The 27,490-nt window shown below is 46.1% G+C and overlaps 1 pseudogene; it reads right to left on the reverse strand.

Annotated features, from left to right (window-relative positions):
- Positions 1-14,131: 14,131 nt before the first annotated feature.
- Positions 14,132-27,490, reverse strand: part of LOC142748682 (E3 ubiquitin-protein ligase TRIM39-like) — a 32,471-nt pseudogene continuing 19,112 nt past the window's right edge.

Below are 27,490 nucleotides of genomic sequence, written 5' to 3' on the forward strand. Positions count from 1 at the left end.
ACTTGACCGACGTCTCAGGGAACGACAACGTGAACGTTTATGTGTTTTCTCCTCCGACTCCCCCATGATGCCTCCCGAAGCTCCGTTGCTTCGTTCCTCCCCGAAAGATTCAGAGATACCTATGCAACTCGGGGCCTCCGTGTCCCCCCAACAACGTAGAGAATTCCGCAGGAAGAATGGTCTCTGCTTCTACTGTGGGGACGACAAGCATCAAGTGAACAACTGTCCTAAGCGTAAGGTTGCAGCCAGAGAACTTCCGCGTCTAAGTGATCATCGGGGAGGTCACTTGGGCGCACAGGTATTTCCCGTAAATATGAATCGTACTAAGATCTTGCTTCCCTTTCAGGTCTCTTTTGGTGGTAGGTCTGCTACCGGCAGTGCTTTCGTGGATTCAGGGTCCTCTACTAATATCATGTCTGTGGAATTTGCTATGTCCCTTGCTATGCCTCTTATTGATTTGCCTAAACCTGTCCCGGTAGTGGGTATCGACGCCACTCCTCTTGCTAATGGTTATTTTACACAGCATACCCCTGTTTTTGAACTCCTTGTTGGCTCCATGCATTTGGAGCAATGCTCTGTACTGTTGATGCAGGGATTATCGTACGATTTGGTGCTAGGTCTTCCCTGGTTGCAGTTGCATAATCCTACGTTTGACTGGAATACTGGGGAGCTAACCAAATGGGGTAATGAATGTTGTACGTCATGTTTTTCTGTTAATTCTATTTCTCCCCCTAAGGAGGCGAATACGCTACCCGAGTTTGTTCAGGACTTCACTGATGTTTTCTCTAGGGAGGCCTCCGAAGTGTTACCTCCTCATAGAGAATACGATTGCGCTATCGAATTGGTACCAGGAGCTAAGCTTCCTAAGGGTAGGATATTTAATCTTTCTTGTCCCGAACGTGAAGCTATGAGAGTGTATATCCAGGAATCCCTGGCCAAGGGTTACATTCGTCCCTCTTCTTCTCCGGTAGGTGCTGGCTTCTTCTTCGTGGGGAAGAAGGATGGTGGTCTTAGGCCATGCATTGACTACCGTAGCCTGAATAAGGTCACGGTAAGGAACCAGTATCCCCTTCCTTTGATTCCTGATCTCTTTAATCAGGTTCAGGGGGCCCAATGGTTTTCTAAATTGGATCTACGGGGGGCGTATAACCTTATTCGCATCAAAGAGGGGGATGAGTGGAAGACTGCGTTTAACACGCCCGAAGGCCATTTCGAATACCTCGTCATGCCCTTTGGGTTGTGTAATGCCCCTGCGGTCTTCCAGAATTTCATAAATGAGATTTTGAGAAATTACCTGGGGATTTTTCTGGTAGTGTACCTTGATGACATACTGGTGTTTTCCAAGGACTGGTCCTCCCACGTGGAGCATGTCAGGAAGGTGCTCCAGGTCCTTCGGGAAAATAAACTGTTTGCCAAAACCGAAAAATGTGTGTTTGGGGTACAGGAGATTCCATTTTTGGGTCAAATCCTCACTCCTCATGAATTCCGCATGGACCCAGCCAAGGTTCAGGCTGTGGCGGAATGGGTCCAACCTGCCTCCCTGAAGGCGTTACAGTGTTTTTTGGGGTTTGCTAATTATTACAGGAGATTTATTGCTAACTTCTCGGTCATCGCTAAGCCCCTTACGGACCTCACTCGCAAAGGTGCTGATCTCCTCCACTGGCCTCCTGAGGCTGTCCAGGCTTTTGAGGTCCTTAAGAAGTGCTTTGTCTCGGCCCCGGTGCTGGTTCAGCCCAACCAAATGGAGCCATTTATCGTGGAAGTTGACGCATCTGAGGTGGGAGTGGGGGCTGTCTTGTCCCAGGGTACCAGGTCCCTCACCCATCTCCGCCCCTGTGCCTACTTCTCCAGGAAGTTTTCGCCAACTGAAAGTAACTATGATATTGGCAACCGCGAACTCTTAGCCATTAAATGGGCATTTGAAGAGTGGCGCCACTTCCTGGAGGGGGCTAGGCACCAGGTAACGGTCCTTACCGACCACAAGAATCTGGTGTTCCTAGAATCTGCCCGGAGGCTAAACACGAGACAAGCTCGATGGGCGTTATTTTTTACCAGATTCAATTTTTTGGTTACCTATAGGGCTGGGTCTAAAAATATTAAGGCTGATGCACTGTCGCGTAGCTTCATGGCCAGCCCTCCTTCGGAGGAAGATCCTGCTTGTATTTTGCCTCCAGGTATAATCATTTCCTCGATCGATTCTGATTTAGTCTCTGAAATTGCTGCGGATCAAGGTGCAGCTCCCGGGAACCTTCCTGAGAACAAGCTGTTTGTTCCCCTGCAATTCCGGCTAAGGGTACTTAGGGAAAATCATGACTCCGCACTATCTGGCCATCCAGGCATCCTGGGTACCAAACACCTCATTACCAGAAATTATTGGTGGCCTGGGTTGCCTAAAGACGTTAAGGCCTACGTCGCCGCTTGTGAGGTTTGTGCTAGGTCCAAGACTCCCAGGTCCCGACCAGCGGGCTTACTGCGTTCGTTGCCCATTCCCCAGAGACCTTGGACACATATCTCCATGGATTTTATCACCGATTTGCTTCCATCCCAAGGCAAGTCGGTGGTGTGGGTGGTGGTGGACCGCTTCAGTAAGATGTGCCACTTTGTGCCCCTCAAGAAACTACCCAACGCCAAGACGTTAGCTACCTTGTTTGTCAAACACATCCTGCGTCTCCATGGGGTCCCTGTCAATATTGTTTCGGACAGAGGGGTACAATTTGTTTCTTTGTTTTGGAGAGCCTTCTGTATGAAGTTGGGGATTGATCTGTCCTTCTCCTCTGCCTTCCATCCTGAAACCAATGGCCAAACGGAGAGGACTAATCAGTCTCTAGAACAATACTTAAGGTGTTTTGTCTCTGACTGTCAATTTGATTGGGTCTCTTTCATTCCCCTCGCCGAATTTTCCATTAATAACCGGGTCAGTAACTCGTCAGGGGTCTCTCCTTTTTTTTGTAATTTTGGGTTTAATCCACGGTTCTCCTCCGTTTCACCTGGTAGTTCCAACAATCCTGAGGTAGAGGTCGTTCATCGGGAACTGTGCACAGTCTGGGCCCAGGTTCAGAAAAACCTAGAGGTGTCCCAGGCTGATAAAAAACGTTCTGCTAACCCCCTGTTTATGGTCGGGGATCTGGTGTGGTTGTCGTCTAGGAACTTACGTCTCAAGGTTCCGTCCAAGAAGTTTGCTCCCCGGTTTATTGGGCCGTATAAGGTCATTGAGGTCCTCAATCCTGTCTCCTTCCGGCTGGAGTTACCCCCGTCTTTTCGGATACACGACGTGTTTCATGCCTCCCTCCTCAAACGCTGCTCCCCGTCCTTGGCTCCCTCGAGGAGACCTCCTGTTCCCATCCTCACCCCGGAGGGGGTGGAATTCGAGGTGGCCAGGATTGTGGACAGCAAGATGGTCCAAGGCTCCCTCCAGTACCTGGTCCATTGGAGAGGATACGGGCCCGAGGAGAGGACTTGGGTACCCGCCCGGGATGTTCACGCTGGGGTATTGGTCAGGAGGTTCCACCTGCGTTTCCCCAGTAAGCCAGGTCCACTTAGAAAGGGTCCGGTGGCCCCTCATAAAAGGGGGGGTACTGTAAAGGATCTGCCAGGCACTGCGGGGTTAACTCCCAGAACTAATCAGTCAGCACCTGAGAATACATCCCTGAGACTGACTCCTGCTTCCACCATTCAGGCTGGCAGGCTTAGGAGTGGGAGAGCCTATCGTAACCTGGCCAGACTCAGCTAGCTCCCGCCCTCGGTCTATTTAAGCCTGCACTTCCTGTCCCTCGGTGCTTGTTATTGCTTTTGTTTCCTTCCTTGTGGTTCCTGGCCCAGCTACAGCTCCTGCTATTTTTGATCCTGCTCCATACCGACCCTGGCTTACCGACTACTCTTCTGCTTTTCGTTTTGTACCTCGCACACTCCTGGCTTGACTCGGCTCGTTCACCACTCTGGTTGCTCACGGTGTTGCCGTGGGCAACGGCCCCTTTTCCTTGCTTGTGTTCCTTGTATGTTTGTCGTGTTTGTCGTGCACTTACTGAGCGCAGGGACCGCCGCCCAGTTGTACCCCGTCGCCTAGGGCGGGTCGTTGCAAGTAGGCAGGGACAGAGTGGCGGGTAGATTAGGGCTCACTTGTCCGTCTCCCTACCCCCTGCCGTTACACAGAACTTTTTTATTTTTCCGTGCATTGAGCGGTGTGAGGGCTTATTTTTTGCGGGACGAGCTGTAGTTTTTATTGACACCATTTGTTGGTACATATGACATTTTGATCACTTTTTATTACATTTTTTTGGGGGAGTTAAGGTGACCAAAAAACTGTGATTTAGCGGTTTACAATTTTTATTTTTTTACGGCGTTCACCATGCATGTTAAATAACAACATATTGTAATAGTTCAGACTTTTACGGACGCAGCAATACCAGTTTTGTTGACTTTTTTTTATTTTTTACATTACTTTAGAGGAAAAATGCGAAAAGGGTTTTTTTTAACTTGTTTTTTCAAATTTTTTTTGCACTACTAAAAACTTAATATCACTTATTTTTACACATTTTAGTCCCTCTAGGGAACTTGAACCACCGGTTGTTAGATCGCTGGTACAATATACTGCAATACTAATGTATTGCAGTCTATCGTCATTTTTACAGGTGTATGTTAAGCCCTGCCAAAGGCAAAGTGAAGGCAGCCCTGGGGGCCTTCATTAGTCCCCTGGGCTGCCATAACAACCATAGTCAACCCCTGATCTCTTTTCGGGGGCGATGAGCTGTCGGAGGGGGCTGCCCCCCCCCCCCGCTTTTCAACGTCCCAGATGCTGCGGTCGCGATTGACTTCAGCATTTGAGGGGTTAAACAGCTAGGAACAGCGCGATCGCTGCTCCCGGCTGTTAGTCCCAGGTGTCGGCTGTGAAACACAGCCGACTCCCGCAGCATATGGAGCCCGCTCAGCGTGTGAGCGCGCTCCAAACATCACCACCGCACCATGACGTACCGATGCGTCATGGTGCGTCAAGGGGTTAAATCATATCATATCGTAACACATGAATATGTAACATAGCGCCACACATTCCAAAAGGTCCATATTTTGTAACTTGTTTCTTTATGCAGCTGTAATATTTTACTCCCTGCGCACTTACGAAAAACAGCGAACACGTAGAGATAAGGCACATTCCTTTGCACAGAGGAGAGGAACTGATTACATTTATAACGCATACAATATAGATCTAAAATAAATGCTATATTGTGGCCACTGGTCTCATCAAACTTCACACTGCACACATGTTACATCACACACATGTCTCACACATCACACAGATGTCACATTACACCCGTTCACATTACACTCACCCCGTTCTGACCCACATTAGTCACTGCAATGTACCTGGCTGCTCCGTATTCTTCACTCTCAGGCTGGGTTCACACGACCTATTTTCAGACGTAAACGAGGCGTATTATGCCTCGTTTTACGTCTGAAAATAGGGCTACAATACGTCGGCAAACATCTGCCCATTCATTTGAATGGGTTTGCCGACGTACTGTGCAGACGACCTGTTATTTACGCGTCGTCGTTTGACAGCTGTCAAACGACGACGCGTAAAAATACAGCCTCGTCAAAAGAAGTGCAGGACACTTCTTTGGACGTTTTTGGAGCTGTTTTCTCATAGACTCCAATGAAAACAGCTCCAAAAACGGACGTAAAAAACGCAGCGAAAAATGCGAGTTGGTCAAAAAACGTCTGAAAAGCAGGGTCTGTTTTCCCTTGAAAACAGCTCTGGATTTTCAGAAGTTTTTGGTCACTACGTGTGCACATACCCTCACTGTCAAAATCTACACCTGTATTCAGATCTCTCTCACACCATTCTATTTATCACATGCAAACAACCATCTTATTTAAACAATTTTTTTTACAGTGTGTTATAAACCTTTTTCAACCACGTTCTTCCAACAATCCACAAGATCCAACTCCCATCATTTTTAACAGTCTTTACAATCACAGCCTCAATTCCTTTTGCTCTTTCTACTATAATGATTGCCGGTCCCCTTGCACCAAGGCTGTCCCGCATTTTTGTCTTACTTTTTCCTAACCCCATGGTCGGAGAGCAGTAAGGTGACTTCCGACAAATTCCCCACCTACAAACAGACGGGCTTAGTCTGTTGACAGATACAGTATCTCAGACCAGTCTATCTTACTAGTTTTGGACTAGACTGTCCTATAAATACAATATCAAAGTCGTTCCTCCAGACATTCTAGCAGTAGGGTATCCTTTTCTCTGATCCATCACTGTTTTGAACATCAAGAACATGACAAAGTGCTGCGAATCAACAAATTGCAAGAGCAAATTCTTCAACACAATCGACATTCGTGAACAATCAAGCAAGAGTTGGTCACAATCATTTCAAACATCTACAAACCCCTCATTTCTTTTCAGTTAATGCAAAACACTTGCTACCGGGGTATAGCTTTTGGTTCATACAGCCTGTGAAGTATTTTGGTGATGATTTCTTCAGGGGCCCTTGGAGCGAGCCAATATCAATCTCCTTCACTGTAATTTATGTAGGTAGTTATACTACTACGACTGTCACAATCTGTGGGTATGTGGCCATACCGCCGTAGAGGGATAGCAGCTTGCCAAACAGAGTACCAAGTCAATGTCTATAGTCCGACTAAGGGTACCTGTGGTAGCTCAGACAGTAGTGATGGTTAGGCTCGGATGGGACCTTGGCAGCAGACACCAGGTGTGGTGTAACACAGCAGACTTGGTCAGTGGCACAACTCGACTCCAACTCTCTCAACTCTCTAAGGCACAGGAACAAGGTAGCACGGGATACAGGATACAGGTAGCAGGTACGGGAACACTGGGAACTGGAAAACACTAAGGGACCATTTGCAAAGACTAACAGGGGTAAACACAACAACTCTCAGGCAATGAAGGAAGGGGCAGGGCCCTTCTTATAGTCCAGGGTGGGTATGGGCTAATTAAAGACTCACTTCATGGCCGGGCACGAGCGTGCGCGTGCACCCTACGGGATATAGTAGAATGAAGTGGAAGTGACCGCTGATGTCTCCTGAGGCGGAGATGCGGGCCAGCACTCATGGATCCCTGGCTGCGGCTGTCAGAGGGTGAGTAATCCTGACGGTCCATGGCCATGGGTGTTACAGTATCTCCCCTCTTACACACCCACTTCTGGGGCCGGAGCAAGAGAGAAACTTCTACACGGTAGGAGCATTGAGGTTCTCCTCTGGCTCCCAGGACCTCTCTTCTGGACCAAACCCCCTCCAATCGACCAAATAAAAAGTTCTTCCTCCTACTTTTTTGGTGTCCAAGATCTTCTTAACCTCGAATGTATCTGACGAACCGCTGGGGGCAACTGCAGGACTAGGAGTCTTAGTGTAGCGATTCAGGATGACAGGCTTCAGGAGGGAGACAAGAAAAGCGTTGGGATCTTGAGCGTGGGAGGCAGCCAAAGCTTGTAGGGGACAGGGTTTATCTGTAGTAGGATCTTGAAGGGTCCGACGAAGCTAGGGACAAACTTGTATAACGGCACACTCAGCCGGATATTCCTAGAGGACAGCCAGACCTTGGTACCTGGAAGAAACTGAGGAGGCTCTCTTCTCCTTCTCGGGTTTGCTGCCAGATCTGCAGTAAGTCCCTGAATGCAGAGTCAGCTGCGGGCACCTGGAACGTAACTAACACCGGAGAGGAATTTGTGGGTGTTGGCCGTAAACAATGAAGAATGGTGTGGCAGCAGAGGACTCGCTTGTGTGGTTGTTATAATGGAACTCGGCCCAAGGAAGAAGCTGCACCCAGTCATCATGTTGCCTGATGATGAAGTGTCGTAGATAGTTCTCCATTATCTGATTGATTCTCTCAACTTGAACATTGGACTGGGGATGGCAGGCTGAGGAAAAGTCCAACTTTACATTGAGGAGTTTACAGAGGGCTCTCCAGAACTTTGAGGTGAACTGAAACCCCAGATCAGACACGATATGCAGAGGTAAGCCGTGCAGGCAGAAGATGTGTTGGATGAAGAGGTTGGCCAGTCGAGAAGCAGAAGGTAGGCCGATCAGAGGAACAAAATGAGCCATTTTCGAGAATCAGTCCACCAGCACCCAGACCATACTGCATCCAGCAGAGGGAGGCAGGTCCATGACAAAGTCCATTGCTATATGCTGCCAGGGAGCATTGGGCACAGGCAGCGGCTCGAGCAGGCCAGTAGGCTTGGAATGAGCAATTTTGTTAGCCGTGCAAACCGTGCAGGACTAGACAAAGTCCATGATGTCTTTGGGCAGCGTGGGCCACCAGAAAGGACGAGCAATCAGGTTTCGGGTTTTATGGGCACCCAATTGACCCGCCAGTTTGGAGCTGTGTCCGCAACGAAGAATTCTTCTTCTGTCTGCCAGACATACAAAAGTCCTCCCCGGAGGGATGTCTCTAACTTGCAGGGGGTTGACAGAGACAATGCAGGACGGATCATTGATTTTTTGCGGAGACTCCATGGTGTCCTCTGTTTCGAACGACCTGGACAAGGCATCGGCCCTCACATTTTTGTCGGCAGGGCGGTACTAGAGCTCAAATTGTAACCTGGAAAAGAACAGTGGCCACCTGGCTTGACGGGGATTCAGCCGTTGGGCCGACTTGAGATAGGTGAGGTTCTTGTGGTCGGTAAATATCAGGATGGGGTGAGCTGCGCCCTCCAGTAGATGTCTCCATTCCTCTAGCGCCAACTTGATGGCCAGTAACTCCCGATCCCCAATTGAGTAGTTGCGCTCTGCGGAAGAGAAAAGTTTAGAACAATAGCCACATACCACTGCCTTGCCTTTGTGACCCCTTTGGAACAGAAGTGGGCCTGCACCAACAGAGGAGGCGTCCACTTTCAACAAAAACTGTAGAGACATCAGGATGATGGAGGGTTGATGGTGACGTGAAGGCACTCTTCAGGCTATTAAATACAGATTCTCCCTCTCGAGTCTACACCTTGGCGTTCATGCCCTTTTTGGTGATGGTAGAGAAGGGCGCTGTCAGTGAAGAGAAGTTTGGGATGAACTGCCAGTAGAAGTTGGCGAATCCCAAGAAGCGCTGTATGGACCTTAAGCCTTGAGGGCGTGGCCAACGGACCTTACCTTCTGAGGATCCATCTTGAGGCCTTGATCCGAGATGATGTAGCCCAGGAAGGGTAGAGAATTTCTCTCAAACACACATTTCTCCAGCTTGGCATATAGGCGATTCTCCCTTAATCGCAGCAAAAATTGACGGACGTGTCTCTGATGGGTCGTCGGGTCTGGAGAAAAGATCAAGTTGTCATCGAGGTAGACTACAACACAGACAGGAGATCTCGGAAGATGTCATTGACGAACACTTGGAAGAACGCGGGAGCGCTACACAGGCTGAAGGGCATTACCAGTTATTCATAGTGCCCGTCTCGGGTGTTGAATGCCATCTTCCATTCGTCATTCTGACGGATCTGGATTAAGTTGTAAGCCCCCCGGAGGTCTAGCTTGGAAAAAATCTTGGCTCCTCGTATGCGGTCAAATAGTTCGGAGATTAGCGGCAACGGATATCTGTTCTTGACCGTGATTTGATTGAGACCCCGGTAGTCGATACAAGGTCGAAGAGATCCGTCTCTCTTTTTGACAAGGAAGAACGCGGCCTCGGCCAGGGAAGAGGACTTTTGTATAAAACCCCTCTCCAAATTCTCCCTGATATAAGCAGACATAAACTGGGTCTCTGGTAAGGAGAGAGGGTATACCCGTCCACGAGGAGGGGCCGCATCAGAAACAAGTCCAATGGGGCAATCATATGCCCGGTGTGGGGGCAGCATCTCAGCCTCCTTCTTGCTGAAGATATGAAGAGTAGTGAGGGGGTAATCCTGTCAACGACCGAGGTAGGGGAGATCGGGCCGGATGGAACTGTCCCAGACATCGGTTGAGACACTTGGGACCCCACTGGAGAACCTCTCCGAAATTCCAGTCCAGGACTGGGGCATGTAGTCGAAGCCTAGGCAGGCCTAGCAGAACAGCCTTGACGGCCTTGGGCAGGACAAGGAAAGAAATGAGCTCTGAGTGAAGGGCTCCAACTTGGAGCCTCAGAGGTTTGGCCTTAGATACGACTGGATCTGGCAGAGGCAGATCGTTCACTGAAGCAACAGCCAAAGACGTCTCCAGGGAAACTGTGGGCAACTGGAGAAGGTCCACTAGGTCTAGTTGAATAAAATTGGCTGCGGATCCAGAGTCGAGATAGGCAGAGGCTCGGTGGGTCTTCCCGCATGAGACTATGGTCACGGGATGGATAGTTTTGAGGTGAGTTTCTTATCCAGCGCTGTATCGTCTAGGGTTGTCTTCTCAACCAATCCTTGGCATTGGAGTTTCTTTGCTTTTGAGGGCACAGACGCACAACTTGGCCACTGAGGCCACAATACAGACAAAGCCTCGAAGTGCGTCTGCGTTGTTTCTCCTGGACGGATAACTTAAGCCGGTCCACCTGCATAGGCTCCTTAGGTGGACCAACTGGCGAGGGAAACAGGGATTGCTGGAAAGTGGGGGCCAGCCTAGGGAATCTTCTCTCCCGACAAACCTCTTGAGATCGTTCCCCGGAGCCTCATGTCAACCCGGGTGGCAAGCAAGATGAGGTCATCCAGGGTAGATGGCAGATCATGAGCAGCGAGATCGTCCTTGATCTCGGACGACAGTCCCTGCCAGAATGTAGCCACCAAGGCCTCGTTGTTCCAGGACAGCTCTCCCGCCAGGTTGCGGAAGTGAATGGCGTACTCGCCCATGGAAGTATATAATTGGCATATGTTCAAGCAGGGAGACAGCTGCTGACAAACCCAGTCCAGGCTCCTCAAATACTGTGCGGAATGTCCGTAGGAACCCCTGGAAGTCATGGGTCTCTGGTCCTTGATGTTCACAAATAGGATTCGCCCATGCTAGTGTCTTGCCAGTAAGAAGAGAGATAATGAAAGCGATCCTTGCGCCATCAGAAGGGAACGTTCTGGCATGTAAAGTGAAGTGGATCTGGCACTGGTTCAGAAATCCCCTGCAGGTACTCGTATTGTAGCGAGGCGGTAGTGGCAGCGAGAATCGGGGATCAGAACTGGTACTGGCAGGAGGTGTAGCAGGAGGAACAGCCGCTGGAACAGCAGCTGTGGAGACTGCACTTGCGCATCCAGCCACTGTGCAATGGAGTTCACTGCCAGGAGGAGTTGGTCCTGTCATTACCGAAGGTCTCGTATGTCTACTTGCATGGCTTGTGATGTCGTCATGGTCTTGGGTTGACCAGCGGTGTCCATGGCCTGAGCGTACTGTCACAATCTGTGGGTATGTGGTCCCACTGGGTCGTATCACCGTAGAGGGATAGCAGCTGACCAAACAGAGTACCAAGTCAATGTCTATAGTCCGAATAAGGGTACCTGTGGTAGCTAAGACAGTAGCGATGGTTGGGCTCGGATGGGATCTTGTCAGCAGACACCAGGCGTGGTGCAACACAGCAGACTTGATCGGTTAAGGTAGGCTTAGATACAGGGTCCAGCAGACAATAATCTTATACAGTATAAGATTACTGTCTGCTGGAGTCTTGTATCTAAGCCTACTATGTGGTAGGCATAGATACAGGGCCTATCAGACAGTATCACACATGGGTCATGTATCTAAGCTTACAATGGGGTTATGGTTAGATGCTTAGATACAGGGCCCCAGCAGACAGTAATTTTATACAATATAAGATTACTGTCTGCTGGGGCCCTATACCTAAGCCTGGTAGGCATAAAGGGGATGTCCAGTGCCTAAACATTGAATAGCTGATGGGTCGGGTCCGACTCCTGGGACCCCCGCCAATCAGCTGTTTTGAAGGGGGTGCAGCGCTCGTATGATCGCTGCTTCCCCTTCATTTCCCTTACTTGCTCACACTGTGAATCGCCGACACATCCGTTTGAAGGGGAAGTAGTGCTCGTACGAGCTCTGCGGCCAATTCACAACAGCTGATTGGCGGGGGTCCCGGGAGTCGGACACCGACCTATCAGCTCCACCAGACAGCGGAGGTCGGCCACAGCGGAGGTCCTGAATCCATCCAGGGCCAGGTTGTTGTGGGTGGCACATAGCGTTGTGACGTCATGAGCTGCGTACAGCGTTGTGACATCAGGACCTCCGCTCCGGAACGAGGAGAGTAAGTACTGTCAGTTACTATAGTAACAGGGGCCCCAGTTACTATAGTAACTTTTTATTGATGTGGTGCGGGGGGCCACAGGCCCCCATGGCTTTGAGGCCCGGTCGCAATTGCGTCCGCTGCGACCCTTGTATTTACGCCACTGCTCAATACAACAGTCAACGTTTTCCCTATTGCACTGGGTTCTCCATTATCAGGACTTAACCATAGAAGTCCTCGTGGTACTACAGGATATTACTTACAAATATCCAACCTTTCTGTCGCCTACAGACAGTCAATACCTCGCGCGACACTATCTCAGAGCAGACGGGCAACAGGATAACCTTTGATCCTTAACAATTTCACACAACAGCCAAATAACAAATGACACACTACAACAGATCAGCACAAGTTTTTTCCTCACTGTCCAAGCTGCAATCCTTTAACTTTACATGCAAGTTACAACTCCTCCCAGGCGTCCGCTATGTCACTGCATTCCAAAGGGGGTGGGTCACCACTCATCACAACTTATTCTGGTTAACAGTTTTATTGCCGACAAAAATCAAAGCAACAATTCAAGATTTACACATCTTCAACAACAACAACTCAAGATAACGTATGCATTTGCAATCTTTAATCACACAAAAAGTTTTAACATACCTTTTTTTGGATCCATCCTTTCATACCATTCCTGGATACATTTCGCAATGTCCTAGAGGTGTTACATCATGACAGCTAAATTCTAAGGCTTATGCAATACATGTGTGAAAGGTTGTGTAAGAATAAACTCCTTACGTACCACGTTTTTTTATTTCACAGATGCAGTGCCCGACCTCTCCAGTGACAGCTATAAGACGATCAATCTCCCTGGTTTCAGCACCAAAAACTTTTGCGGAAGTCATGGCTCAAAATATATTAGACTGAAATTTAGGCGAGTATTTCAACCGACACTCATTCCAGGAGATTTATCCAGATCCTAATCATTGGTTATATCGATACATCGGAAAGGAGAAAGACACACAGACATTGCTTGTATGCTCAAAAATACTCCTCTGAGGTTTATTGACAAAATCAATTACATATATAGCTAACTTAGAAACATACAAAATCAGCATGAATATAATTGTCTTAAAGCAACAGATGACTTTATTCGCTAAATGGATTCTTTAAGACACAAGATATATATATATATATAATTCTTAAAACGGGGAAAGGGTCTTTGCAGGTGGAATACAAATTACATCTCTGCATGATTCGGCATCCTAGTTGATAATTCACAATGTAATTTAATACAGAGAATATAAGCAAATTGACCATCCATCACAATAGTATAGTATACAGTGTAGTATATAGAAGGGCCGGACTGGCCATCTGGCAGTTCTGGCAAATGCCAGATGGACCGGTGAACAGCCTCACTACGGGGGCGGCGGCGCCGCTGAAACCAGCCGCCCCCACCCGCTCCTGCACTAATTGTACCTGCCTTTCAATGACGCTGATTGGCAGGGCAGAGTGACTTTCCCCCGCCAAACAACGCCTTTCAACGATGGTAGTGGCGCAATGATGTCATGGCACCGCTTCCGTTGTTGAAAGGCGCTGATTGGCGGGGCAAGTCATTCTGCCCTGCCAATCAGCACCGTTGTTCATCCGCAGCAGAGCTGCTCAGAAGAAAGCAGGCCTGCATTTACACAGGACGGCGTGGGAACGGAATCAAGGTGAGTATGTAAAGTTTTGGGTTTTTTCCAGTTAAAAGTGTCAGTGGCATTATCTACAGTGGGGGAGCTATACGTGGGACACTACAGGGGAGGCTATGTGTGGGGCAGAGTCTACAGTGGAAGCTATATGTGGGACACTAAGGGGAGGCTATATGTGGGGCACTATATACAGGGGGAGCTATATGTGGGACACATTCTATAGGGGAGGCTATATGTGGGGCACAGTCTGCAGGGGAGGCTATATGTGGGACGCTAAGCGGGGGCTATATGTGGGGCAATATATACAGGGGGAGCTATATGTGGGAAACATTCTATAGTGGAGGCTATATGTGGGTCACTATGTACACAGCGGGCTATATGTGGGACACCATATACCGGGGGGCTATATGTGGGACACCATATATCGTGGGGCTATATACGGGACACCATATACAGGGGGCTATATGTGAGGCACTATCTACAGGGAAGGCTATATGTGTGACACCATCTACAGGGGAGGCTCTATGGTAGGCACTATCTACGGGGAGCACTGTGTGTGTGTGTTGGACACAGTGTATGGTACTATTATAATCGGGGACACAGTGTATGGTGCTATAATAATTCAGGACACAGTGTATGGTGCTATTATAATTAGAAGTGCAGTGTACTATTATACTTAGGGGTGTGTGTCACATTTACAGTGTGTGTCACCATGAGAATTTTATCTTTGTTTAAATAATGAGAAGATGAAGACATCTGAGTGGCAAACGCAGAAATGGGCTGTGGCCGGGAGAAGTCGTCATAGAGGTCTGGACCAGATGGAGAAGAAAAAAGAAAAAGAACAACTAGAATCTGAGATAGTCACCGGTGAGTCACTTAATGTAAATGTTTATTCTGCCTCTAATCAGCACTGTAGTCACTGTATGATCTGCAGCGAGATGATGGGTAGTATGATATTTTTTTTGTGAAACAGCAACTCCCAGCATATCTTTACCATTATTCATTCCATGCTGGGAGCTGTAGTTTTACGCCGTACAAACCTATACGGGAGTGGTTGCCCTAAATTGACCTCTATTTGTGAGGGTGCTGTATTTATGTACTGAGCTTGGTTCTGGAGCTGAATATATGTACTAAGCTTGGTTCTGGTGTTGTATATATGTACTAAGCTTGGTTCTGGAGCTGTATATATGTACTTAGCTTGGTTCTGATGTTGCATATATGTACTGAGCAGGGTTCTGGTGTTGTATATATGTACTGAGGTTTGTTCTGGAGCTGTATATATGTACTGAGCTTGGTTCTGATACTGTATTTATGTAATGAGCTTGGTTCTGGAGCTTTATATATGTACTGAGCTTGGTTCTAGTGCTGTATTATGCAATGAGCTTGGTTCTGGTGTTACATATATGTGCTGTATATATGTATGAGCTTGGTTCTGGAGCCGTATATGTCAGAACTTGGTTCTGCTGTAATTATATAGAATTTATTTATAATAACAAAATACAGGGCAGATGGAATTGTTTTAAATTCATTGTATATTTAACGGGAACCTGTCAGGTAATTTTAACCCCTTGAACCGCCACCATGCAGTAATACATCACTTGACAATATTTCTAAACATTTCCCTGTATGTTGTTTTCAGATGCAGAAAAATGTATACAATCAACTTTTAAAACTGCGCACACTATATGCTAATTACTCATTAAAGGGTCATGGGCGGTGTCACATAGTCACATAGTCCTGCCTCTAAACCCACCTTTCCATGCTTGATTGACAAACCCCTGGCTGTTATACATCACTAACAGTCTCCTCAACTTTCTTGGGTGCGCCATTGCCTTGTACTACTTGGGCACACACCATGCAGCGAGGTGTACTCTGCCCGTCTGCACCACGTATGCCAGTACAAGGCGACGACGCATCCGCAAACGCTGGAGGAGGCTGCTAGTGATGTAGAACAGCCAGGGGGATGTCAATCAAAATATGGGGGGCGCCATTTACATTTTTCGCCTCAGGCAGCAGAAAAGCTAGAAACGGCCCTGCGGACAGTGGTGAACACAAGCACCAACATTACAATAACTGCTGCCTCCTTGTGTTTAAAACCACATCTTTCCGAGATTTATTGCTGTATACTCTGCAATGATGGGAAGGAGCACTGCAGAAATGAAGTATAGTGCTTGTTGGCCGAGCCGCAGCTAATCATCTCTAGACTTGTTTTCTGCACTGACGCTCATTAGCGCACATCTCTGGCGCCGCAGAGGAAAAGGAGAATCAGTACCTTCCTAGTCTGCATATACAAATCAAACCTAACGCTGGTTGACTGAGCATCAGCCAATCAGTGATGGGCTTGCTCTTTCTACTGCCCCCTGAGCACAAATATGAATTTGTGTGAGTTTTGTGTCTTCTTCTAATGTATTAGTGGCATTTGTATGCGTGTTGTTCTCAGTGTGAGTGGAATGTGTGGTATAGGTCTAGTGTGTAAGTGTTATGTGAGGTGTGTTTAGCATTTGTGTGATGTGTGCGGCATGTGTCCAATGTAAGGCGTGCGGCAAGTGTCTATTGAGTGAGTGGTATGTGTCTAGTATGTGAGTAGTGTGTGCAGCATCTGTGCTGGGTGTGAATATATTGTGTGTTCAACATGTGTCCTTGGTGTGGGTAGACAACGTGCAGCATATGTCTTAGGTGTGAGTGGCGAGAATGGAGCATATATCCTAGGTGTAAGTGGGGGATGTGTTCTAGGTGTAAGAGTTGTGCATGCGGATGTGTCCTTAGGTGTGTGTGCACATGTGTCTTAGATGTGAGTGGTGTGCGTGCGCATGTGTCCTAGGTGTTAGTGGTGTGCGTGTGCATGTGTCCTAGGTGTGAGTGGCACGAATGCAGTATGTGTCCAGCTTCTGGGTTGCATCTCTGCATCATGTTTCCAGCGCGTGTGTGTGTGTGTGTGTGTGTGTGTGTGTGTGTGTGTGTGTGTGTGTGTGTATATGGCTGAAAATAAAATATAAATCATACTATTTAGTTACAGTACGGTGATATTTTAGCATTGTATACTGGTATAATTTGCAATCTTTATACGTCAGTATTAGGCCATGATCACGCAATCAAGATTTGATTAGGATGAAGTCCCTGATTCCACACCTAAAGCCCTTTCAAATCCACTAACAGTCTACATCTATTACAAGTGAGTGGGCTACTTTATACCCCATTCACATGCAGCGGAAAGAAGTCTGCTTCAATTTTTTTCAACTCTGCCCAGACCATAAAACTTGTTATTAAAACAATTCTAACAATTAAAAGGGAAATTTAAAGGGGTTTCTTCAGGTTTAGACAATATCGCACCCTCTCTATTATTAAGCCATAATTCCAAGGTCGTTATATAGATGGTGGCCAGATGTTAGATAAATATGGCGCAAGTGTTTCATTCACCCCCTTGTAGATAGCGCCTCACACTCCTCCACTGTATATAGCGCTACACCCCCTCCCTGTAGATAGCGCTATTGGGGCTCCCTCTAGGAGTGGAATACCCAGGCAGAGAGTTGCCGACACTCTGGCCGGTTATTCCACTCCAGGAGGAGCCCCTGACGTCACTGTCTATATATGTCCTGAGGACGCAGATACAATTAAATATGGCAGTTGCTGAGACACATCCGGGACATTAATTTTCCGGGACTATCTCTGTAAATGTAATATCCGTTCCAGGAAATTCGGGGCTGTTTCAAACTCTGGGAATTTTGGCCATAACACATGGGAGGATTATCCACAAGGAAACACGGCGATTGCACATGGGCCGCTGTATATCGTCTAAAGTATATAGCTGCCCCCAGAGAGTAATCACCAGGTACCTCCACAGCGGATCATCCCCCCATGTGATCTAGTCATAGGGACTGCTGCCATGTAGGAAACATCATCTGTAGCGGTGCCTTCTCCTTCATCCCATTGGCTGAACAGTCCACCAATCATATTCTGGTGTCTGTCACCAGTCTCTGGCCGGATTTCTTAGGTTATGATGGTTTCTCCCAGTTGCTGCCCCCCCCCTAATATCTTTATAGAACCTTCCCATACACCTAATGCAGCATGAAGGGGCTCGGTGAAGGTGGCAGTGAAGGTGTGTAAGTGTCTGATGGGGTCACACAGCTCATAAAAGGACATCTGCCCGGCCCCATAATCCAGACATATCCTGACTCTACCACTGGAGATCTGGTGAGGTAACCAAATCACTTTACCGTCATGTATCACTAAATACTGATTATTATTCCTCCCCAATATCCAGGACTTGTTATTATTTCCAATGAATGACTGACCCCCCCTCCTGTCTATACTGGGGTAACACATCCCCACCATCCACCAACCAGATCTACTGATCTCCACATCCCAGTAATGTCGCCCTGAGGAAAATCTCCTGCCGCTTATCACCTGAAAGCACTGGAATCTCTCTGCTGTTTCTGGACAATTCTGCTTCTCTTCTGTCCTGGTTGCAGTTTTCAGGTCGTCTGATATATGGATATTAGTATCAGCTGTGTTTACATCCAGTAATATGTCTGCAGGATCCGCCACATAGATCCCACTCCTTATACCTGATATTATGTCACATAATGTGTGTAATGTGTCTGAGATCAGAGCCACATCCAGATCATCCACATCACGGAGCTGTTTATCACGTCTCCCCGTGTCCTCATCCCCTCCCCCCTCCTCCGGATCACACAAGTCACCTGTGTCTGGTCCCTGTAGGACAGTCAGTGGATCAGTCATGTTACACATCTCCTCAATGTCCCTCATCTTCCTGGACAGCTCGTCCTTCTTTATTTCCAGCTGCTGGATCAGAGCGGAGAGTGAGAGTGACTCTTCCTCCTCCTGCCTGGAGATCTCACTCAGGACCCTCTTCTCCAGGTCGTCCAGCCGCCTCCTGAGGTCTGTAAACAGGACAGTGACTCTCTCGGCTTCTCCAGCTGCTTTTTCTTGATCTTTTCTCCGGCGCTCCTCCAGACTCTGGACTCTTTCCTCAGTCTCCTCTCTCTTTGTGGTCAGTTTCTGCAGAACATTTCTCAGTTTCTTCTTCTTCTTTTTGGAAGCCTCATCCAATGACTCCATTTTATGTCCATTATGTTCCCCAATCAGACTGCAGGACACACAGATACAAGCCGCGTCCTCAGTGCTGTAATATTCCAGGATCTTCTTATGGACAGAACATTTTCTGTTCTCCAGGGAAGTGCTGGGTTCAGATAAGACGTGTTCTGCTGCCTTGCTGTGAACTCTCAGGTGTTTATCACACAGAGAAGCTTCACACATCAGACAGGATTTAACAGCAGGTACAGCAGAGTCCACACAGTAAGTGCAGCAGATCCCGGTCTGTTCTTTATCTGGCTGAGTAAACAGGAAACTCTCCATTATTTTACATAGAGTTATGTTCCTCATCAGTGCAGGCCGCTCCCGAAACTCTTCTCTACATTCAGGACAGGAATAAAGTCCAGACTCGTGCTTTGTATCCAGGAACTGATCAATACAGACCCGGCAGAAGTTGTGTCCACATCTCAGCATTACAGGATCGGTATAAGTGGTCAGACAGATGGAGCAGTCCAGCTCGTCCCTCAGATCAGCAGACGCCATGACTGGCAGGAAGAGAGAAACTAAACTACAATTCTCTGAAGCTCGGAAACCAGAGGGCGGGTTTTATACTTGTGTCTACAGGACAGGGCGGAACAGCACAAGATCAGTCACTATTAACCTGTTAATGGACACGTGTTATAATCATATATTCTATCTGCTGTATATATAAGGCAGACCTGCAATGCGGCACGTACATAGAGTCGGGTTATTATTAGCAGTTAAGATCTTTAGAATCATTGCCGCTTGTTCACACGTTTAATATATTTATGTGGATTTCAGTTGCGAAATCCACAGAGCAAATCTGCATCATTTTACTGTACAGAAAGTAAATGGGTTTTTGCAATCACAAACCACAAGCAGCGTATTTTTTCATTGTGGATTTATAGGTGCGGATAGAAATTTCAAATTTTGAGTACTTTGCAGAAGAGCGATCTAAAAAGTAGAAATTACATCACTGTATCGGCAAGAACAGGAAACCTGCACACCTCTGACTAATGTGAAACTACAACCCCCAGCATTCTGTACACTAGGGGGGGGGGGATTTATTAAGCGGTTTACACCACTTTTTTGCTGAAAGATCATTTTGTTTACATTGTTACTTGCAAAATAGTGCAGCCGTGGTCCACAAGTGCCTTTGTTTTGTCCGAATTCCGTCAGTGCAGTGTGAGAACTCAGTAGAGGGAAGAGGTTGAGGCCACCTGCTCACCAACAAATTTACTATAATTAAGATCAGAAATTTACGTAAATTTTAGTTGAATTCTTAGCCAGGTCATAGCAGCCGTAGATTTGGTTTGTGGTGCACGAATAGATGCACCAAATGTATTTAAAAGGCGTGCGCCTCTTAATACATTTATTGCTTATTCCAGCAAGCTTCAAGACTGGTATATGAAACACCAAACTTGGGCCCTCTTCACATCTCGTTTATGAACTATGTTTATCAAGTGCTTTCTGACGTACATGATAACAGTGTTTATAGGGCTCCTTTAGCCCGAGAGAGGCCAAAAGAGTGTCCTTTTAGCCTCCTTCGGGGCGGTACATGTTGGTATACCTTTTTTTTTCTTTTTTAACAATGGAATATCGTAGTAGACTACATTGTCTGAGATTGGAGGATCTTCCTATCCCGATTCTCTCCTGCAGTTCTAAAGTTAAAAAAAAAGTATAATATTCATTAAATAATATAATTGGACCTGGACTACTTTTTTTGTTTTTGTTTGTTTCTTCCCATTCAATGGTGAAGTCCATTGATCTATTGGTGGTGTAGCCATGCTATTGTCAGATATGTCTACTGAAAAAAAAAAAATGAACATTCATGAAATATGACAAACAAATTGAAGAAAGGGAACCTCCCAGCAGTTTTAAGTGCTCAAAACTGCTGACAGCGCTATATACAAGGTGGGGAGCTAGAGCCGTCACTCAGAGCAGAGGGGAGGGACTGGCAGCGTTCAGCGAAGAGAGCCCAGAGCCCTGAACATGAAGAGGCCGCCTCTGTGGCACTTGGAACTGCGGCTCCCGTGACATCACAGCGAATATTTATTGGTCATGCAACTTGCAGGACCAATAACATGAGTATCGATATGCTGCACTCCCCACCCTGTTTATAGTGCTGTCTGCAGTTTTGAGAACTAAAAACTTCTGATAGATTCCATTCAAAGTAAAAAAAATAAGTGCGGTCACAAAAGATGTGAATTTTTTTTGCATCCATTAAGTATAATTTTTTTATTTACAGGTCTCAAGGAAATCTAGTTCTTTGCCCACCAGATCTCCTTGCCAAAGAAAAGGAGCGACAGCAGGGTGAGGAACACCCTCTGTCTGATTAGGGAACACAGATGGTACCCCTGGAGATCTCCATGGACCATTACAGGTGTCTACATCTGATACAGTGGACAATGCTCAAAGTGATCCACCACCTACAGTGAAGGAAATAAGTATTTGATCCCTTGCTGATTTTGTAAGTTTGCCCACTGTCAAAGACATGAACAGTCTAGAATTTTTAGGCTAGGTTAATTTTACCAGTGAGAGATAGATTATATATATATATATATATATAAAAAAAAAAAAAGAAAATCACATAGTCAAAATGATATATATTTATTTGCATTGTGCACAGAGAAATAAGTATTTGATCCCCTACCAAGCATTAAGAGTTCAGCCTCCTCCAGACCAGTTACTGCTCCAAATCAACTTGGTGACTGCATTATAGACAGCTCTTACATGGTCACCTGTATAAAAGACTCCTGTCCACAGACTCAATGAATCAGTCTGACTCTAACCTCTACAACATGGACAAGACCAAAGAGCTTTCTAAGGATGTCAGGGACAAGATCATAGACCTGCACAAGGCTGGAATGGGCTACAAAACCATAAGTAAGACCAGCGCTGGGTGAGAAGGAGACAACTGTTGGTGCAATAGTAAGAAAATGGAAGACATACAAAATGACTGTCAATCGACATCGATCTGGGGCTCCATGCAAAATCTCACCTCGTGGGGTATCCTTGATCCTGAGGAAGGTGAGAGCTCAGCCGAAAACTACACGGGGGGAACTTGTTAATGATCTCAAGGCAGCTGGGACCACAGTCACCAAGAAAACCATTGGTAACACATTACGCCGTAATGGATTCAAATCCTGCAGTGCCCGCAAGGTCCCACTGCTCAAGAAGGCACATGTACAGGCCCGTCTGAAGTTTGCAAATGAACATCTGGATGATTCGGAGAGTGATTGGGAGAAGGTGCTGTGGTCAGATGAGACTAAAATTGAGCTCTTTGGCATTAACTCAACTCGCCGTGTTTGGAGGAAGAGAAATGCTTCCTATGACCCAAAGAACACCGTCCCCACTGTCAAGCATGGAGGTGGAAACATTATGTTTTGGGGGTGTTTCTCTGCTAAGGGCACAGGACTACTTCACCGCATCAATGGGAGAATGGATGGAGCCATGTACCATCAAATCCTGAGTGACAACCTCCTTCCCTCCACCAGGATATTAAAAATGGCTCGTGGCTGGGTCTTCCAGCACGACAATGACCAGAAACATACAGCCAAGGCAACAAAGGAGTGGCTCAAAAAGAAGCCCATTAAGGTCATGGAGTGGCCTAGCCAGTCTCCAGACCTTAAAGGGATGGTGTTGCCAGAAAAACATGTTTTTTTTTTAAAAATTAAACATTTAGTGTGTGGGTGATTAAACATTGTTCAAATTTTTTTTTTTTTTTTGGCACGAGCCAGGAAATATTATAAATTATTTCTAATTTATAATACTACCCATTTTTGGTCACTAGATGGGGCTGTTCCCAAAATTGCAGCATTGCAACATTGGGTTAAAAGCCCTCGCTCTAGTGAGCTCTCAGCATCCCCCCCTCCTTTATCCTGGCTAGTGCCGGGATAAACGAGGGGTTTGAAAGGTTTAACCTCCTACACTGTGTGTCGCCATTTTTTGAGGTAACCCACAGTGCAGTAGGTTTACATACAGTAGTAAACACACACAAACACGAACATACATTGAAATCTCTTACCTGCTCCTGCCGCCGCGGCTCCCTCCGGCCCGTCCGCTCCGTTTGCTGCCGCTGTTCCATGTGCACAAGTCCGGAAGCCGCGACCGGAAGTAGTAATATTACTGTCCGGCCGCGACTTCCGGTCCACAGGAAAATGGTGCCGGATGGCGCCAATTTCGAATAGGACTGTGTGGGAGCGGCGCATGCGCAGTTCCCACACAGACGCCGTACACGGCAGTCAATGGGACGGGAGCCGTTCGCAGTCCCTATGGGACTGTGGCTGCCGTATTCCATGTCTGTGTGTGTCGTTAATCGACACACACAGAAATGGAACAAAAAATGGCAGCCCCATAGGGAAGAAAAAGTGTAAAAATAAGAAACAGTAAAACACAAACACACAAATGAATATAAACGTTTTTATTAAAGCACTAACATCTTTAACATATAAAAAAATTATTTGCGATGACACTGTTCCTTTAATCCCATCGAAAACTTATGGAGGGAGCTGAAGATCCGAGTTGCCAAGCAACAGCCTCGAAATCTTAATGATTTACAGATGATCTGCAAAGAGGAGTGGGCCAAAATTCCATCTAACATGTGTGCAAACCTCATCATCAACTACAAAAAAACGTCTGACTGCTGTGCTTGCCAACAAGGGTTTGTCCTGTTTGCCAAAGGGATCAAATACTTATTTCTCTGTGCACAATACAAATAAATATGTATAATTTTGACAATGCGATTTTCTTTTTTTTCTTTTTTATGTATCTTTTTTAATCTATCTCTCAATGGTAAAATTAACCTAGCCTAAAAATTCTAGACTGTTCATGTCTTTGACAGTGGGCAAACTTACAAAATCAGCAAGGGATCAAATACTTATTTCCTTCACTGTACTTCCTGAAATGAGCCACCACGAAGGGTGAATAGAAGATCCTCCCGAATCAGAGACAAGTAGCACAATGTGGAGACTAAGGGTGCTATTACACGGCCCGACGAGGGCTTTCTATACGAGGGCCGATCAACGAGACAGCTCGTTGATCGACACTCGTTTGCTCCTTTCACGAGGAGCTAGTATGGGGACGAGCACTCGTTACTCTGATCGCTTCTCCCCATACATTATTATAATGTCAGGAGCACGTCTCCCTATTCACACAGGGAGATGTGCTGCCGACAATGATAAAAGTTTCTGCATTTCGAACAATACGATCAGCTGATGCTCGTTCATCCTCTGATCATTGCCCTGTTTACACTGGGTAATTATATCGGGAATGAGCGTTCTGTGAACGCTCGTTTGGCCAATAATTGGCCCGTGTTAAAGGGCCTAAAGGCTTTGTCAATGAGAGTGGAAAGAGAGGATGATCTTGATTTTCTTTTGAATGCTGTGGCAGGCCGCTATAGTCTTTGATGTCAGCCGTATCTGCAATTGCCAATGTGTTTTAATCCTCTGACCAATTCACAGATTTGGGAGATATCAACGTTTCCATTAGAAATGCAGCAGGTATAAGGGCTATGCCGTCACCAGCTACATCCCAGACCCCATTCTATGCTGCTCAGCGAAGCCACTTTGTTTAACGCCAGCCTTCACATTCATACACCCCTTCTTCTGACCACTCTTTCGCTCAGCCTCCTTTTCTATCTGCATTTCTCTTCTTAAAGGGTTTTTCCCATCAGAGACATTTATGACATATCCACCGGATATGTCATAAATGTCGGATAGATGCGGGTTCCACCTCTATCTCTAGAACAGGGCCCCCTAAACCCGTTTCTACTGTTGTAGCTGAAAAGTGTGATTCCTGACCATGAATTACAAACACTGAGAAGCTCACTGAGCTATGCTGTTTCCGTAACTCCCATTGTAGTGCGAGCTATGCTGTTTCTGTAACTACCATTCAGTTCTATGGGACTTACGGAAACAGCGTAGCTCAGCGAGCTACGCTGTTAACATAATTCACGGTCGGGATTCACACTTTTCAGCTACAACACAGATCATTAGAACGGGGTTTAGGGGGCCCCGTTCTAGAGATAGGTGGGACCCGCATCTATCTGACATTTATGACAAATCCCATGGCTATGTCATAAATGTCTCTAATGGGAAAACCCCTTTAACGCCAGTACCTGTACTTATTTTATTCCTTATCCGCCTCTTCATAAATAAATGTGTTCATCAACCACTAACACGACCGCCCTCACCACTAACTCCTCCGGGAATATGATACCACCAGACATTTTAACCTCCCGTTGCCATGCTTTTAATTGAAATTTTTCTTGAGTTTGCAAGGAGATGGCTAATTGTTTCCTAAAAAAAAATCTTTAAGCCCACCTATGAAAATGTTTTATTGGTTTATTATATTAACCCCTTCCCGCTGCAGCCTTCCTGACAGAGCCTTATTTTTTAAATCTGACAGATCCCACTTTATGTGGTAATAACTTCAGAATGCTTTTACCTCTCCAAGCGATTCTGAGAATGTTCTCTTGCGACACATCAGACTTTGTTACTGGTAAAATTTGGTCAATACATTCATTATGTTATTGTGAAAAACACCAAAATTTTGCGAAAAATTAAAAAAATTGCCTTTGTATCAATTTAAATGAATCTGCTTGTAAGACAAATAGTTAAACCACACAAAATAGTTACTGGTTCACATTTCCCATATGTCTACTTTAGATTGGCATCGTTTTTTGCACGGTCTTTTATTTTTCTAGGACGTTACAAGGCTTAGAACTTTGGCAGAAATTTCTCAAATTTTCAAGAAAATTTCAAAAGGCTATTTTTTCAGAGACAATTACAGCTGCGAAGTGGCTTTGAGATGCCCATACAATACAAACCCCCATAAATCCCCCCATTTTAAAAACTGCATTCCTCAAAGTATTCAAAACAGCATTTAGAACATTTCTTAACCCTTTAGGTGTTTCACAAGAATGAAAGCAAAGTAGGGGTGAAAGGTACAAAATTTTTTTTTTTTATGCAGAAATGTATTTTGAATTCATTGTTTTTTTTCAACACAGAAGATTTTACCAGAGAAACGCAACTCATTATTTATTGCCCAGATTCTGACATTATTAGAAATATCCCACACGTTGACTTTGTGTGTTAATGGACTGAAACACCGGCCTCAGAAGCAAAGGAGCGCCTAAAGGATTTTGGGGCCTTCTATTTATAAGATTATATTTTAGGAACCATGTCAGGTTTGAAGAAGTCTTGTGACGCTAACACAAAGGAAACACCCCAAAAGAGACGCCATTTTGGAAACTACACCCCACAAGGAATAAATCTATGGGTGTAGTGAGCATTTTGACCACACAGGTGTTTAATAGATTTTATTAGAATTTGGTTGTGAAAATATAAAAATTACATTTTCCCAATAAGATGTCGTTTCAGCTAAAAAAAAAATCCCTTTCCACAAGGAATAAAGAAGAAAAATCAACCCCACATTTATAAAGCAACTTGTCCAGAGTATGTAAATACCCGATATGTGGTCATAAACTGCTCTTTGGGCACACGGCAGGGCTCAGAAGAGAAGGAGCGCCATTTGGCTTTTGGAGCGAAGATTTTGCTGAATTGGTTTCTTTGGCACCATGTCACATTTGCAAAGCCCCAGAGTAACCAGTACTGTGGAAACCCCTCAGAAGTGACCTCATTTTGGAAACTACACCCTCAAGGTAATCACCTAGGAGTGTAGTGAACATGTTAACCGTGCATGTGTCTTCCAGAAATTAGTGTGCACTCGATGTTGCAGAGTGAAAATTGCAATTTTACCATAGATATGCCAATATGTGGTGCCCAGTTTGTGCCACCATGAAAAGACAGCTCTCTAATTCTTGTGCTGTATTTCCTGGCTTTAGAAACAGCCTACATGTGGCCCTAATCTTTTGCCTGGACAATTGACAGGGTTCGGGAGTGAAAGAGTACCATGTGAAATTGAGGCCAGATTTAGCGACTTACAAAGTATTGGTTTACAATTGCAGAGGCTCTGATGTGAAATAATAAAAGCTGAGAAGTGACCCTATTTTGGAAACTACACCCCTCAGGGTAATCATCTAGGGGTGTCATGAGCATTTTGATCCCACAGGTGTTTCATAGATTGTATTAGAATGAGGCAGTGAAAATGAAAAAGGAATGTAGTGAGCATTTTTGAGCCAATCTTCTGAGGAGATAATCAATGCCGGTCCCAACCCCCAACCCCCAACCGAGGGCCCGGCACCTTCAGGAGTGATAAATTAGTCAGCAAAGATTTCTCTAACACAGATACCCAAATTGGATGGTCTTCCAGAACTTCCGCTGATGACTACGTCACCAAAGAGCATGTATGACTCCACCTCTATGGCAAGATTGTAATATTTAGTATAGTCGTGGAGTACACAGAATGCCTTGATAACATTATCAACAGTGTCTGGATCCAATCGAATAACCGAGGTAAAGGCCCTCCACTAACTTACCATGATCCCAAAGGTGCACCCCACGAAAAGATCTGCCCTGCTCAACCTATGATTAAAAATTTGTTTCTGGGGATTGAGCCCTCTTTGTGGGTATGGGCGCAGTAGGTTTGTGGTCAATGGAAACGCCTGATCTGATACCATTCCAAAAATAGGACTGGACGCCTGGTTCCC

Source organism: Rhinoderma darwinii, chromosome 3 (genome assembly GCF_050947455.1).
Source record: "Rhinoderma darwinii isolate aRhiDar2 chromosome 3, aRhiDar2.hap1, whole genome shotgun sequence".
Taxonomy (NCBI): Eukaryota; Metazoa; Chordata; class Amphibia; order Anura; family Rhinodermatidae; genus Rhinoderma; species Rhinoderma darwinii.